This window comes from Scyliorhinus torazame, chromosome 2 (genome assembly GCF_047496885.1).
Source record: "Scyliorhinus torazame isolate Kashiwa2021f chromosome 2, sScyTor2.1, whole genome shotgun sequence".
NCBI lineage: Eukaryota > Metazoa > Chordata > Chondrichthyes > Carcharhiniformes > Scyliorhinidae > Scyliorhinus > Scyliorhinus torazame.
This window is the reverse complement of record NC_092708.1, coordinates 165,384,697-165,397,612: the sequence shown is the minus strand read 5'-3', so window position 1 is coordinate 165,397,612 and position 12,916 is coordinate 165,384,697. Positions and strand designations below refer to the sequence as shown.

General features: G+C 47.2%; 1 protein-coding gene across 1 annotated transcript in view; it reads right to left on the bottom strand.

Moving 5' to 3' along the window:
• Window positions 1–12,916, bottom strand: part of kcnh3 (potassium voltage-gated channel, subfamily H (eag-related), member 3) — a 1,447,071-nt gene that overhangs the window by 1,064,332 nt on the left and 369,823 nt on the right. The gene's annotated exons all lie outside the window — the stretch shown is intronic.

The following is a 12,916-nucleotide window of genomic DNA, read 5'->3' as shown; positions in this document are numbered from 1 at the left end:
CCGGGGCTGGAGTGAATCCCACCCCCGCCGTGTCCCGAATTCTCCGCCACCAGAGATTCGGCAGGGGCGGGAATCGTGCCACGCCGGTCAGCGGGAATCGCGCCGGTTGGCGGGCCCACCCCCGGCGATTCTCCGGACCGCGATGGGCTGACGTCCCACCGCTGTCAACCCATGCCAGCCGGCGTGGAATGAACCACCTTTCAAACGGCGGGACAAGGCGGGCTCCGGGGTCCTGGGGGGGGGCGTAGGTCGATCTGGCCCCGGGGGGGTGCCCCCACGGTGGCTTGGCCTGCGATCGGGGCCCACCAATCCGCGGGCGGGCCTGTGCCGTGGGGGCACGCTTTTCCTTCTGCCTTCGCCATGGTCTTCACTATGGCGGAGGCGGAAGAGACCTCCTCCACTGCGCATGCGCGGGAGCGTCAGCGGCCGCTCAAGGCATCCCCGCGCATGCGCAGTGGAGGAGGTCGCACGGCAAAGTCATTTCCGCGCCAGCTGGCGGGGCGCCAAAGGCCTTTCCCACGAGCCGGCGGGGCGGAAATCACTCCGGCGCAGGCCTAGCCCCTCAAGGTGAGGGCTTGGCCCCTCAAGATGCAGAGAATTCCGCACCTTTGGGGCGGTGCAATGCGGGACTGATTCGCGCCGTTTTTGGCGCCGGTCGGCGGACATCATGCCGATTGCGGAGAATCCCGCCCCAGATCTCCTCCTACCTTGATCCACATGAGTTCGTTTCCCAGCAAGAGGCATGTGTAGGTGCCCCTGTACAGAGTAGGATAAAGCAAAAGAAAGTTTATGTCAGGTGCCAAAAATCCTGCAGAAATCCTAGAGGAGAAATTCAAAGGAAATTACCAAAATAAGGACATGAAAAAGTATTGGCAAGTAAAATCAAGAAAACCCAATGGCGTCTTATAAATGCATGAAGAACAACAGGAGAACACAGAAAAGAATAGCACCAATTGGAGACTTGAAGAAAAATTTGTATGGAGGTGGAAGATGTGAGCATTGTTCTTAATGAATATTTTTTGTCTGTTTTCACTGAAGAGGGGGACGAAGCATGTGTTGTTGCTAAGAAGGAGGAGTGTGAACTCCGAGGTGAGATAAACATAGTGAGGGGGAAACAGCAAAATGTTTAGCATCCTTGAAAGTGAATAAATCATCAAGTCTGCATGAAATGTATCCCAGGCTACTGTGGGATGCAAAGGAAGAAACAATGGGAGCTCTGACCATTTTCCAATGTTGTCTGGCTACAAATGTACTGGAGGATTGCTAATGTTGTTTAAAAAGGGAGGAAGGGATAGCCTGAGTAATTACAGGTCAGTCAGCCTAACCTCAGTAACGAACAAATTATTTGAAAAATATTCTCAGTGATTGTATAAATCATCATTTTGAAAGGCATCGATTAATCAAGGATAGCCAGTGTGGAAGGTAACAGCATGGAGGGAGACATCTTGCCCACCCCGCTGTGCTCTGCAAAGCTGCAAGGCATGAGCTGACTAGCTTAAGACCACGCGTGGTCAGCCAGCCCGCAACCCTCCAATAGTTAACAATCTGACTTCCGCTCCCACCACTGAACCTAGACTTCAGAATGGAAGAGTTTGCCCGATGTCATCACTCCTGCAATGGACGTTAGGCAAGCTCAACAGCCAGAGCCATTTGCCAAAATAATTTTCAAGATTCTGGCTGATTCAAGAGATGGACTTTCTGCAGGTCACAAAAATTATTGCTTGTAGTCTTGTTACCAGGAGCACGTTGGCTGCACTGGTGCACCTAAAAAGAAACAGGTCTGGAGACCTTGCAATGTTACAGTCTCTGGTTCTCAAGGCATAGAATTGCAGTCCTTTTTGCACCTGTTGCGTTTTTCTGAGGATAGCACTTAAATATTAAAAGGCAGATCAACATGCCTCTCCTAGCACGTGACACCTCACAGCGCACTTTTCCAAATATGGTGTTAGTCTTAGGTTGATTAGCCACAATCTGTTTTATTGTGAGAAGACTTTCATCCTGAGGGGTGAGTTGAAACAATCGACATCCTTGCTTCAGAAAACCCCATTGAATTGAAGAATGTCTTATTAGATGGTTTCAGGATATCGGTGGTTCACACCTTTTAGTCTGGAATGTGTACCTTTGTTTTTCAGAAATAATGTGGCAGTTTTTGAAATCACAAATCAGGTCAGATGGCTTTCAGTGGCCACCTTTTGCACCACATATTGGGCTGGATTCTCCGATTTTGTGGCTATGGCCGGAGGAAGCGTCTGATCTTACGATCAAAACGTCGGCGCCTTCCCGATGCTCCGCCCGGTGGGAGGCTAGCAGCCATGCCACGTAAAGCCCCTTACCTGCAGATACAGACAGAGAATTGCCAGGTCCATGGCTGCGCATGCGCACGGCGGCAACCTGCGGCGCTGCGCCGTACAACATGGAGGGAATTTAAGGTCCAATGACTGAAGAGAACTGCATTTTGAGGCCTGCACATTTCAATGACAAGCAGTTTGAATGAGAGATGGCAATTGACTTATATTTCATATTATGTGATTTTTCTATGGATTTCCAGGATAGATAGAAATTTTTCCCCAGAAACAAAATCTCATGTCCTTATGATGTTGCTCTTCATTGGTGTGATAACCCTCACGAGCACCATGGGGAATCGCTGATTGATCTCCCCGTGGGCTTCATAGAATACGAGTTCCTGTGGTGAATGGGCAGAGATCCGCCCAGCTACGACTTATTAGCAGGACCTTTAAATGTAGATACCAGTCGGCAGTTCCCAATAGTCCGGGGTTGGGACGTTTATTTTGTGTGACGTGGTAGCGGCTTTGTTTTCAGATTAAAATAAACCAGTTTGGCCTTTCACTCCGCGCCTCCTGGAATTATTACAGTTGAAAATCATTCCCTGAACAATCTGATTTTCACAGAAATCAAACCTGTCCAGAAGTATATAAATGACTCACTTCAGTGCACAAATTTTTACTCCACTGTTGATTTGTACTAAGGCTTTGGCACATTCAGTCGATAGCTCAGGTATATATTTGGAGGTATTAATATATTACCTGAGCTGTTAGATTAGTGACAATCTGATGTTTGAAATCATGAGTGTCACTATTTGCTATTATTCCAAAACCAAACAAACACGCCTTGTAAACTGGGCAGTTTGCTACAGGTTGAGGGGTTGAAACCATTTCTGAATCGGGAATGGGCAGTTTCTTTTTCCTCCATTGTGTTTGGAGAAGTTTGTCAGGAATGAGAGATTTTTCAGGAAATTTCATTATTCTGCAATAAGATGTCAGCCAGGAAAGCTCTTGCTTCCGAGTAAGAAGGTTCTGTTTCAAGTCCCCACTCCAGACTTTGGAGGCTGACATCCCTGTACAATACCGAGAGTGTTGCAGTCTCAGAGAAGCTGGATGCAATGTCACAAACACAAAGTCCTGTTTTGGAGCCGTTAGCAGGTGATTCTCAGCACAAGTAGTGCTGAGAAATATCACGCTATTTAACGGGACTTTGCGTTTTTATGGCCTCAGTGAGGAACGCCCATGAGGCCACACTTACCTCATTTCCTGCAATGGCAAGTGCAACTCCAAAGGTGGGCAGCACGGTAGCACAAGTAGCTAGCACTGTGGCTTCACAGCGTCAGGGTCTCCGGCTCGATTCCCCGCTGGGTCACTGTCTGTGCAGAGTCTGCACGTTCTCCCCGTGTCTGCGTGGGTTTCCTCCAGGTGCTCTGGTTTCCTCCCACAGTCCAAAGACGTGCAGGTTAGGTGGATTGGTCATGATAAATTGCCCTTAGTGACCAAACAAAAGGTTAGGAGGGGTTACTGGGTTATGGGGATAGGGTGGAAGTGAGGGCTTAAGTGGGTCGATGAGCTGAATGGCCTCCTTCTGCACTGTATGTTTTATTTTTAAAAAACTCGTCAGTGCAGGACGTCAACTCACAGATTGGAGCATCATTTTTAAATGCCGCCCCGATCTTTCATCCCCCCCTTCAGTGACCCCACTGCGGCCTCTGGACCCCCCACTGCACCCAACTTACCCCTTCGGGGGACCTCGAGCCCACCCTCACCCCACCTCTTAAGGACAAGGTACCCCAGGTCCGATCTCTGGCATGGGCAGCCTGGCATGTGGGCACCTTGGCAGTGCAAACCTGGCACCCTTGCAGTGCCATTTGAACACCCCTGGCAGCACTCGTGTGGCACTGCCAGGTTGCCTGGGTGGCAGTGCCAAGGTGTCAGGCTGGCAGTGCCAAGGTTCCCAGGCTTCAACGGGAGTGCCAGGGTACTACCTTGCCCATAGCCCAACGACCCAGGGGCCAGTAATAGCCTGGAGACCATCGGAGGTGCCGTTACGTCTGGTCCATGTTTGTGGAAACCAGTGCTAAATGGCGCCTGGTGAGGTCTCCCAGATGCAGCCATTATTTCTTGGGCACCAGGCGAATACGGTGCAGACATATTTAAATGAGCCTACTGGTTCACTTAAACATGCTAATCTGGATCTCGTCCAGCGAGGGCAAGATCCATATTGTGACGTCTTGCGAGAACTCGTTAAATCTGGCGAGGCATTTTAAGCTTCGAGAATCATGCGCGAGACCTCTCACAATATTTAACAGCCTTGTTGTGCCACCAAGTCCGGCGTGGCGAGACCATTAAATCATACTTGCTGTCTTTCAGATGAGATGTGCAACCAAAATCCTGTCTGCACTCTCAGGTTAATGTAACAGATCCCATGGCACTGTTTCAAATAAGAACAGCGGACTTATGGCTGGTGTCCTGGTTAATATTTACCCCTCAATCAACATCACAAAAGTAACAGATTATCTAGTCATTATCACATTGCTTTTTGTGGGAGCTTGCATTGTGCAAATTAGCTGCCATGTTTCCGACAACAGAACTTCATTGGCTGTAAAGTGCTTTGGGATGCCTGAAAATGCCACAAAATGTAAATCTTTCTTCTTTTTAAATCGACAAATTAGTTACGTGCCAAAGATACATTAGTATCCAAGCAGAATCTGAACCAAGCAGAATCTGAACAAGATGAGGCCATCCTTCTCGAACCAGACAATACAAAATTCTGACAAATAGATGCCAATTTTCTAATGTGTTAAAAATCAGTTAGCATTGTTAGTTAGATACATTGAGAGAATTATGAAAAGTGAAGGATTATTGAACAGCTTATGTCTTGAATCACCAGGCTCATCAGATGTTTCTTGGCAGTAGTTTTAACTGTGAGCAAAGCATTTTAAATAAATCAGGAGAACTCAACAACTTTGTACCTAAACCTTTGACAGGTTTATGGGTTGTCTGAATCTAGATTGATCAGGATACTAAAACTAATTGGGGACATCCTCAAAAGTCCATTGACTTCGGAGGGCCTAGAAAATCCCAAAGTGAGAATCCCACTAGTCTGGGAAAACTGAGCAGCAGCTGACCATATTTCAGAAAATCAGAGGAGACGAAGGGTTTCTGGACTGTACCATCCAGACTGTGGTCAGTGCGTGGCACTTCAAGACAGAGGATAATGTTAGTGAGAAGCGGGTGACCTTCTGCTAGAAGCAAGAGATGGAGGCAATAATAAATATTTAAATAGATGCTTAAGAATTCATGTTTACCTAACCCATCCATTAGGTAATTGAAAGAATTGGATCAAGTCCATTGTTTTGAAGTCAATGGAAAGTAAAAACCAGGCAAGCAATAAAATGGGTACCTAATCTGATCCTGGCACTTTTCCCTCAGCTGAGTTAGGTTAATATTAATTATTCCGCTTGAGGCGATGTTGTGGGCGGGTCACGTACAAGACAGCTCCCATTCAACGACTCGCTTTTGGCACGATTTACCCGATTGTCACCCGATTTACGGGTGTAATTCTTTTAAAAAATTGTGCTTCCCAGTCTCTCCTCCGATGTGGAATGCCTGCAGAGGCAGAAGACACGGGAAAGTTCCATACGTGATACGGCAGCACCTCATGGTGAGGAGGAAAAAAACATGGCGAAGTCCTCCGGATTGTTGGCGACTACCCTGGAGCCAACAGAGAAATTGATGGAATTCCTTGTGGGAGAGTTCCATAAACAAAGACAGTTGATTGCGGAAAATGTTTCCAGAGCAATCAAGGAAGCAGGCCCCCCCTCGGTTATCCTTGGAGAGGGTAGAGTGTAGATGGAGGTACAAGGCACGAAGATCCATGAAATGGAAGAAGTGGTCTCAGATCATAGCGACTGGATTGACTCTTTGGAGGCTGAGGTTTTATTGATGGCGGAGACCCAAAAGGTATTAAGAGCCAAGGTTGAAGAGCAGGAGAACAGGTCCAGGCGCCAAAATCTGCAGATTGTTGGGCTACCAGGGGGCATTGAAGGCACGAATGCCACAGAATTTGTGGCGAAGATGCTCGGGAAATTGGCGGGGGAGGGGGTCTTTGCTCATCCTCCCAAGGAGGGCCGGGCACACAGGTCACTAAGAAAGAAACCAAATTTCCACGAGCCACCACGAGCAGTCATAGTCCGACTTCATGGATTTCTCAATAAAGAACAGATGTTGAAATGGGCGAAGGCCACAAAGGAAAGCTATCGGAAAGGACACCGTATTCAAATTTACCAGGATATCAGAGCGGAACTGGCAAAGCGACGAGCTGGGTTTAACAAGGCCAAGGCAATGCTTTACAAAAAAAGGTGCAATTTGGAATGGTGTACCCAGCTCGACTGTGGCTCACATTTAAAAACAAGAACCATTACTTTAACACACCGGAGGAAGCAAATAACTTTGTGAGGAGGAGCAGACTAGGAGAGATTTAATTGTGGTTATGGGTTGTTTTTTGGAGTTTTTTGAGTTAGGTTAAAATTATCCCCTTAACGTGAGAGCAGAGGTACCTTGGGGTGCATGTCCACAGATCCCTGAAAATAGCAGAACTTTTAGAGAAGGTGCTTAAAAAACCAACTTCATGAATTGGCTAAAGCTAGAGTGGAAGAGCAGGGATGTTATGCTTCAGTTGTATAAAACACTCATTAGACTGTAACAAGAGCACATTTAAGGTAAAGGTAAAGTCGCCATAGTCCCAGATGACCATAGGCTGCTTTCTTTCCCCTTTGAGGGGGAAAGCTGACTGGTGGTGATTTACATAAGACCAAGGAGCAGGAGTAGGCCATCTGGCCCCTCGAGCCTGCTCCACCATTCAATGAGATCATGGCTGATCTTTTGTGGACTCAGCTCCACTTTCCGGCCTGAACACCATAACCCTTAATCCCTTTATTCTTCAAAAAACTATCGATCTTTATCTTTAACCTGAACAACACCACACCTCAGGTGAGGGATAAGTTTGAGAAGACGGGGCCTTCATGAATAACCTCAGCTGGTACGGGAAATGAACCAATGCTGCAGGCCTTGTTCAATCAGAACCAGTACAGGGGCTGAACCATGATTGGTCGTAACATTCGCACACCGCTGACCAGTTTTCATTCATCATTGACATCCAATGTAAATATCAGAATGAAATCATAAGGAATCAAAGTGCATCAAGGCAAATCAAAAACAAACATGCTCAAGGAAACCACAAGGAAACCGCAGTTGGAGACTGGGTTTGTATCAATTTTCCAAATTGCAACCATGAGGTCACATTGTTTCTACCATGGGTCAAGCAGATCAAGCAGATGCTTGGTATCAATGTTCATCACTTGGGTAATAACACCAAGTTGACCACAGGCAAACCTGGAGATTTCGATCATCATGATCGATCATCATATCAGGATACATGTCTTTTTCGGATTAGCGATTGCGATGTTGGTCATACACCTCATCAAGGCGATGGTGCTGAACTACAATGATGACTTTGTCGATCTCAGTGTAGTGATAGGAGAGCTCTATATCTCAAAGGTTATTTGTGTACTTTGGAAAGAAACTTTTGGACTTATTAATTTTGAGTATCAGGACTCCAAGAAATAACTCAGTATACATGTTTGATGCTTTGGTTCAAAATAAGCTCCTCCTTCTACAAGGATAGAAGTGTGTTGTATTAATGACTCTTCTCACACTGCTGACAGGCAACCCCTTGAGGGCACAGTCCCTTAGAATGCAAACTGAGAGCTGCTGCTGTTCATGTTTAGGCTGTGTGCTGCCATCTTGAATAAAGGCTTGCACACAGACAGAAAGGGAATCATGTTTTGGGGTATGAAACATAACAGAGGGCCTGGAACTCACTGTCTGAAAGACTGGCAGAGGCTAAACCCTTACTATTTTTTATAAAACACCATATGTGTGATATGATATGATATGTATAAATATGCATATATATGATTAGCTGTATCATACAGGGCAACAGACCAAGAGTGCAGAGAAAGTGGTGTGATGATATGCATAAGACAAGTTTGTACATAATGTTATGTTGGGCAGCAATGTAGCAGCAAGTGGCTAGCACTGTGGCTTCACAGCGCCAGGGTCCCAGGTTCGATTCCCCGCTAGGTCACTGCCTGTGCGGAGTCTGCAAGTTCTCCCTGTGACTGCGTGGGTTTACTCCGGGTGCTCCGGTTTCCTCCCACAGTCCAAAGATGTGCAGGTTAGGTGGATTGGCCATGATAAATTGCCCTTAGTGTCCAAAATGGTTAGATGGGGTTATTGGGTGGAAGTGAGGGCTTAAATGGGTCGGTGCAGACTCAATGGGCCGAATGGCCTCCTTCTGCACTGTATATTTTATGTTCTATGTATGTTATGCATGGCCTCCAGCCACTCGGTGGCAGAGTAAACCCATCACGTGACCCTGTGGTCTGGGAGTTGGGAGTACATCATGCTGGAGGATAGACGTATTTTGCAGTAGTTCCACAATAGTTAATTGGTTTTATTTTATTTATCCTAGTTATCTTATCACGCAGTTGTTCTACAATACATTATTTAAACTAAATGTTCTGTAGTTAATCATTCACTTCGGCCAGTCTACAGAACATGACAAGTGGGATTAGGCTGGATACTTATTTTTTAGCTCCTATGTCTCTATGAAAATCTGATGTGGATGGTGATAGTAACCCGAGAGTTGTGATGGTATGGCACCATACGGAACAAAGGGTTACTCAAAAGGGTAGATTATATTAGTTTTAGACTGTTATGGGCCAGGGTTCAGAGAACCCCAAGTGTATCATGGAGTACACCTGACCAACAACTTTTAATAGATTGTGGTATGGGGAGCACACGGCCCACTCTATAGGTGTGGTACAGCAGGAATGGAAAAGTATTTTTAAAGCAAAACAATGTTTATTCTATGAACTCAAGTTAACCTTTTTAAAACATACAGTGAACATCTCAGCAACCATCAATTCAATACAACCCCCAAAGAATACAACACTAAGCAATCCTTAATAACTTCCCAAACAACATCCAGAAGACAGAAGAAACACTTTTAACAGAAGCACGTCAGGTTTACATTCACTACTGAAAACATTTGTAATTCTGAATTCACCAAATGATCAAGAGATAGTCTTTTGATGGCAGAGAGATCAACAGTGCACCTGCTTGGTCTGGCTTCAGCTCCAACACTGAAAATGAAATTAAAAGACACCCTGCAGAAAACAGCCTAAAACGAAAGTAAAAAGCTGACAGACAGCCCAGCTCCACCCACTCTCTGACATCACTGCATTAGTAAACACCCATTTCTTAAATGTAAATTTCTGAAGCACCCATTTCTTAAAGGTACTCTCACATGACAAGACATCAACGCATTGATCTATCAATTCCAAGTCAGTGAAATAAGTTGTGGCTTTGTGTGCTGAGTAATGTAATTATTAAATGAAGATTTGATTTCTATGAACAGTAACTTCTTACATATTGATTAATATAGTTTAAACTGGGTTTCATAAAAATAAGCATTTTTGAAAGTATCAATCCTGCACCCATGAGTAACCTGGATGTTAAATTGCTGAAAATGACTTGTAAAAAATATACTGCGATTGTCCGCCTCCATCGTGGTGGGAGCCACCACAGGAGATTCGGCAGACCAACCAAAAGTCCATTGAATTTCGGCAGGACTGGACAATCCCAAGGGCAGGGGGGGCTGGAAAATCTTGCCCCAAGCAATCAGTCTGAGTATTTATTTATTTTTAAAATTTCATTCACAAGCTTTTAAAAGGTGTCCATGTGCCCAAAAGATCCAGCTCAATTCTAAAAGCCATCTCAAAGGCTTACACATGAATGCAAGGAACACAAGCCTGCAGTGGTGATTAGTTCATCCTGGAGGTATGGTCAGTTTTGTGTATGGCGCAGGTGTCCAGTGGGATGTTTTTAAAGTAACAAAATATCCTATGGAAACTTGATCTGCATTGATAATTTGCCCTGGAAATTTTGAGATCTATAAGAAGCAGCTCATATATTGATTTTTTTTAAAATTTGCGAAGGGAAACTGGAAGAGTTTCAGGAGATTTTCTTGGAGCGAAGTGTATAAACTAATTAATATTACTGGAAGCACCTTCATCAGCATTTCAGGCAGTCAGGGAACAGTAGAAATTACACCCCCCCCTCCCCCCCAAACATCCACATCCATCACCACTCCAATTGAAATGTAAACTATTAAGACACGTCAATTCATTGAAGCAAAATCTTCATTAATGTTTTGAGATACAAATTAAAATTCAAATGAGTAAAGCTAATCACACAGTTATGAAACATACGGTGGGATTTTCCGTTGCTCAACGCCGATATCTTAAATCGGCAATCGGGTGGAGAATCCCTTTTGACGGCAAAATCAGGGGCGCCGCCTGTTTTTGGATTCTTCGCCCCTTCCAAAATGGCGTCATCGGGGAGTACGATACACGCCGTTGGGACGGCCTCAGGATGTCACCTGACGGCCCTCCTCCGATGCTCTGCCCTTGATGGGCCGACTCCCGACGGCGTGGGACACGTGTGCTCTAAGTTTTCGTCAACATCGCGTGGCGGCTGCAGGCTGTGTCCAGCGCCGCCACATTTGGGGAGGGGGGAGCCGTTCCGCTGGCCACGGGGGGGGGGGGGGGGTTGCTTTGGCAGGAGCTGGAGAGACTGGTGGGGGGTGGTCCGGGGGTGGCAAGTGAGGTTACAGGGGGGGCACTAACTGGCAGGCCGGGTCCGCACGCGGATGAAGGAGCTACGCTCCAAAAGCTCTGATTCCAAATAAACCTGTTGGATTTTAACCTGGTGTTGTAAGATGTTATAACCTGCCTGCTTACCACTGGCTGGGGACTAATGGCAATCCCACAATCCTTAGGGAGTATGAGCTTCCCCAGTGAGGGGGGGGGGGGGGCGGAGAAATCATTAGCAGAGTCCCTGCATAAATAGAGCTGGCCAGTATGGAACCAGCTAGAGAGGAGTGAGCAACAAGAGAGTACTGCTGCTGTTGTATATATATGCGATTGTAAATAAATGTTATTTCTTCATATTCTACAAACTCGTGCTGGATTCTTTGTGGCCCTCACAAAATAAGATCTCTTATTGTGCCCACCCCAGTCCAATGGCAGCATCTCCACATCATAACTACCATTGACACCACAAACCGCTGGTCCAAAGTGGAGAGGATCTCCAAGAGATTGTGCATACAGACACTGACATCAAGCACTCACTTGATGAAGGAGCTACGCTCCGAAAGCTCGTGGTTCCAAATAAACCTGTTTGCCTGGAAATGGTGGCCAAATGTAGACCCAACCATGAAGTGATGTCTGATAACTGATGGTTCAGATTCAGTACAAGAAGAACCCATCAATTGTCTGAGTGCTGCACTGGAAGTCACGCGATTGGCGGTCACGCGCGATCTGGCGACACGGGGCAGCACGGTAGCATTGTGGATAGCACAATTGCTTCACAGCTCCAGGGTCCCAGGTTCGATTCCGGCTTGGGTCACTGTCTGTACGGAGTCTGCACATCCTCCCCGTGTGTGCGTGGATTTCCTCCGGGTGCTCCGGTTTCCTCCCACAGTCCAAAGATGTGCGGGTTAGGTGGATTGGCCATGATAAATTGCCCTTCGTGTCCAAAATTGCCCTTAGTGTTGGGTGAGGTTCCAGGGTTATGGGGATAGGGTAGAGGTGTGGACCTCGGATAGGGTGCTCTTTCCAAGAGCCGGTGCAGACTCGATGGGCCGAATGGCCTCCTTCTGCACTGAAAATTCTATGAAATCTATGAAAGTTTCCTGGCCAGACAAAAGTTTCCTAGCAGCAGCGCAACTCCCTCCCCATGTTAAAAGATTCCATTCACAAGCTCTTACCACAGGCTACATGGAAGCATCCTTGCTTGGAAAGGGACAGCAAGAAAGAGGAGACCCAATTTGGCAATGGGGGTCCCAAAACAGGTGTCAAGACATGTGTAGACGAGTGGTCATATGATGATGTGATAACATGCTTACTTAAAGGTTTATGGGCTGAATTCTCTGATAATGGGGCTATGCCCCCATGCCAGCGAGAAAACGGGCGCAAATCCTGGAGAAAGTCCAGAGTGATTCTCCGTTTTGCAGGGGGCTAGCAGAGCCCTGGAGTGCTCCTCGCAGCTCCGGCTGTGATACGAGGCCCTGTACTTCCGGCTGCGGGTCTGCGCATGCGCGCGGCGGCTGATAACTGATGGTTCAGTGGCCTGTGCCCTGTACTTCTGGCGGCAGCCCTGCGCAAATGGTGGACCCACACCGCGGGAGTGCCCCGACAATTTATGAGCCCACCCCCCAGATCGCGCGTGCCCGCCAATTGGTGGCCCCTGATCGTGAGCCTGGTCGTCCAGGAGGCACCCCCTGCTCCCCCCAGCAGAGCGGCCACGGACTGAGTCCACAGCCACCAGCCCGAGCTCCTGCTTGGTGGAACCATGAGTGAACCACGCCGGCGGTAACTCGGCCAGTTGTCACAGAGAATCGGCGCTGGGGCCTCTTTCAATGGCCCCCGACCGGCACCGCGTCGACCTCGCCTGATTGGAATAGTGGGTCTGACGCCCATTCTCCGCTCCCGCGCCGAGCGCGG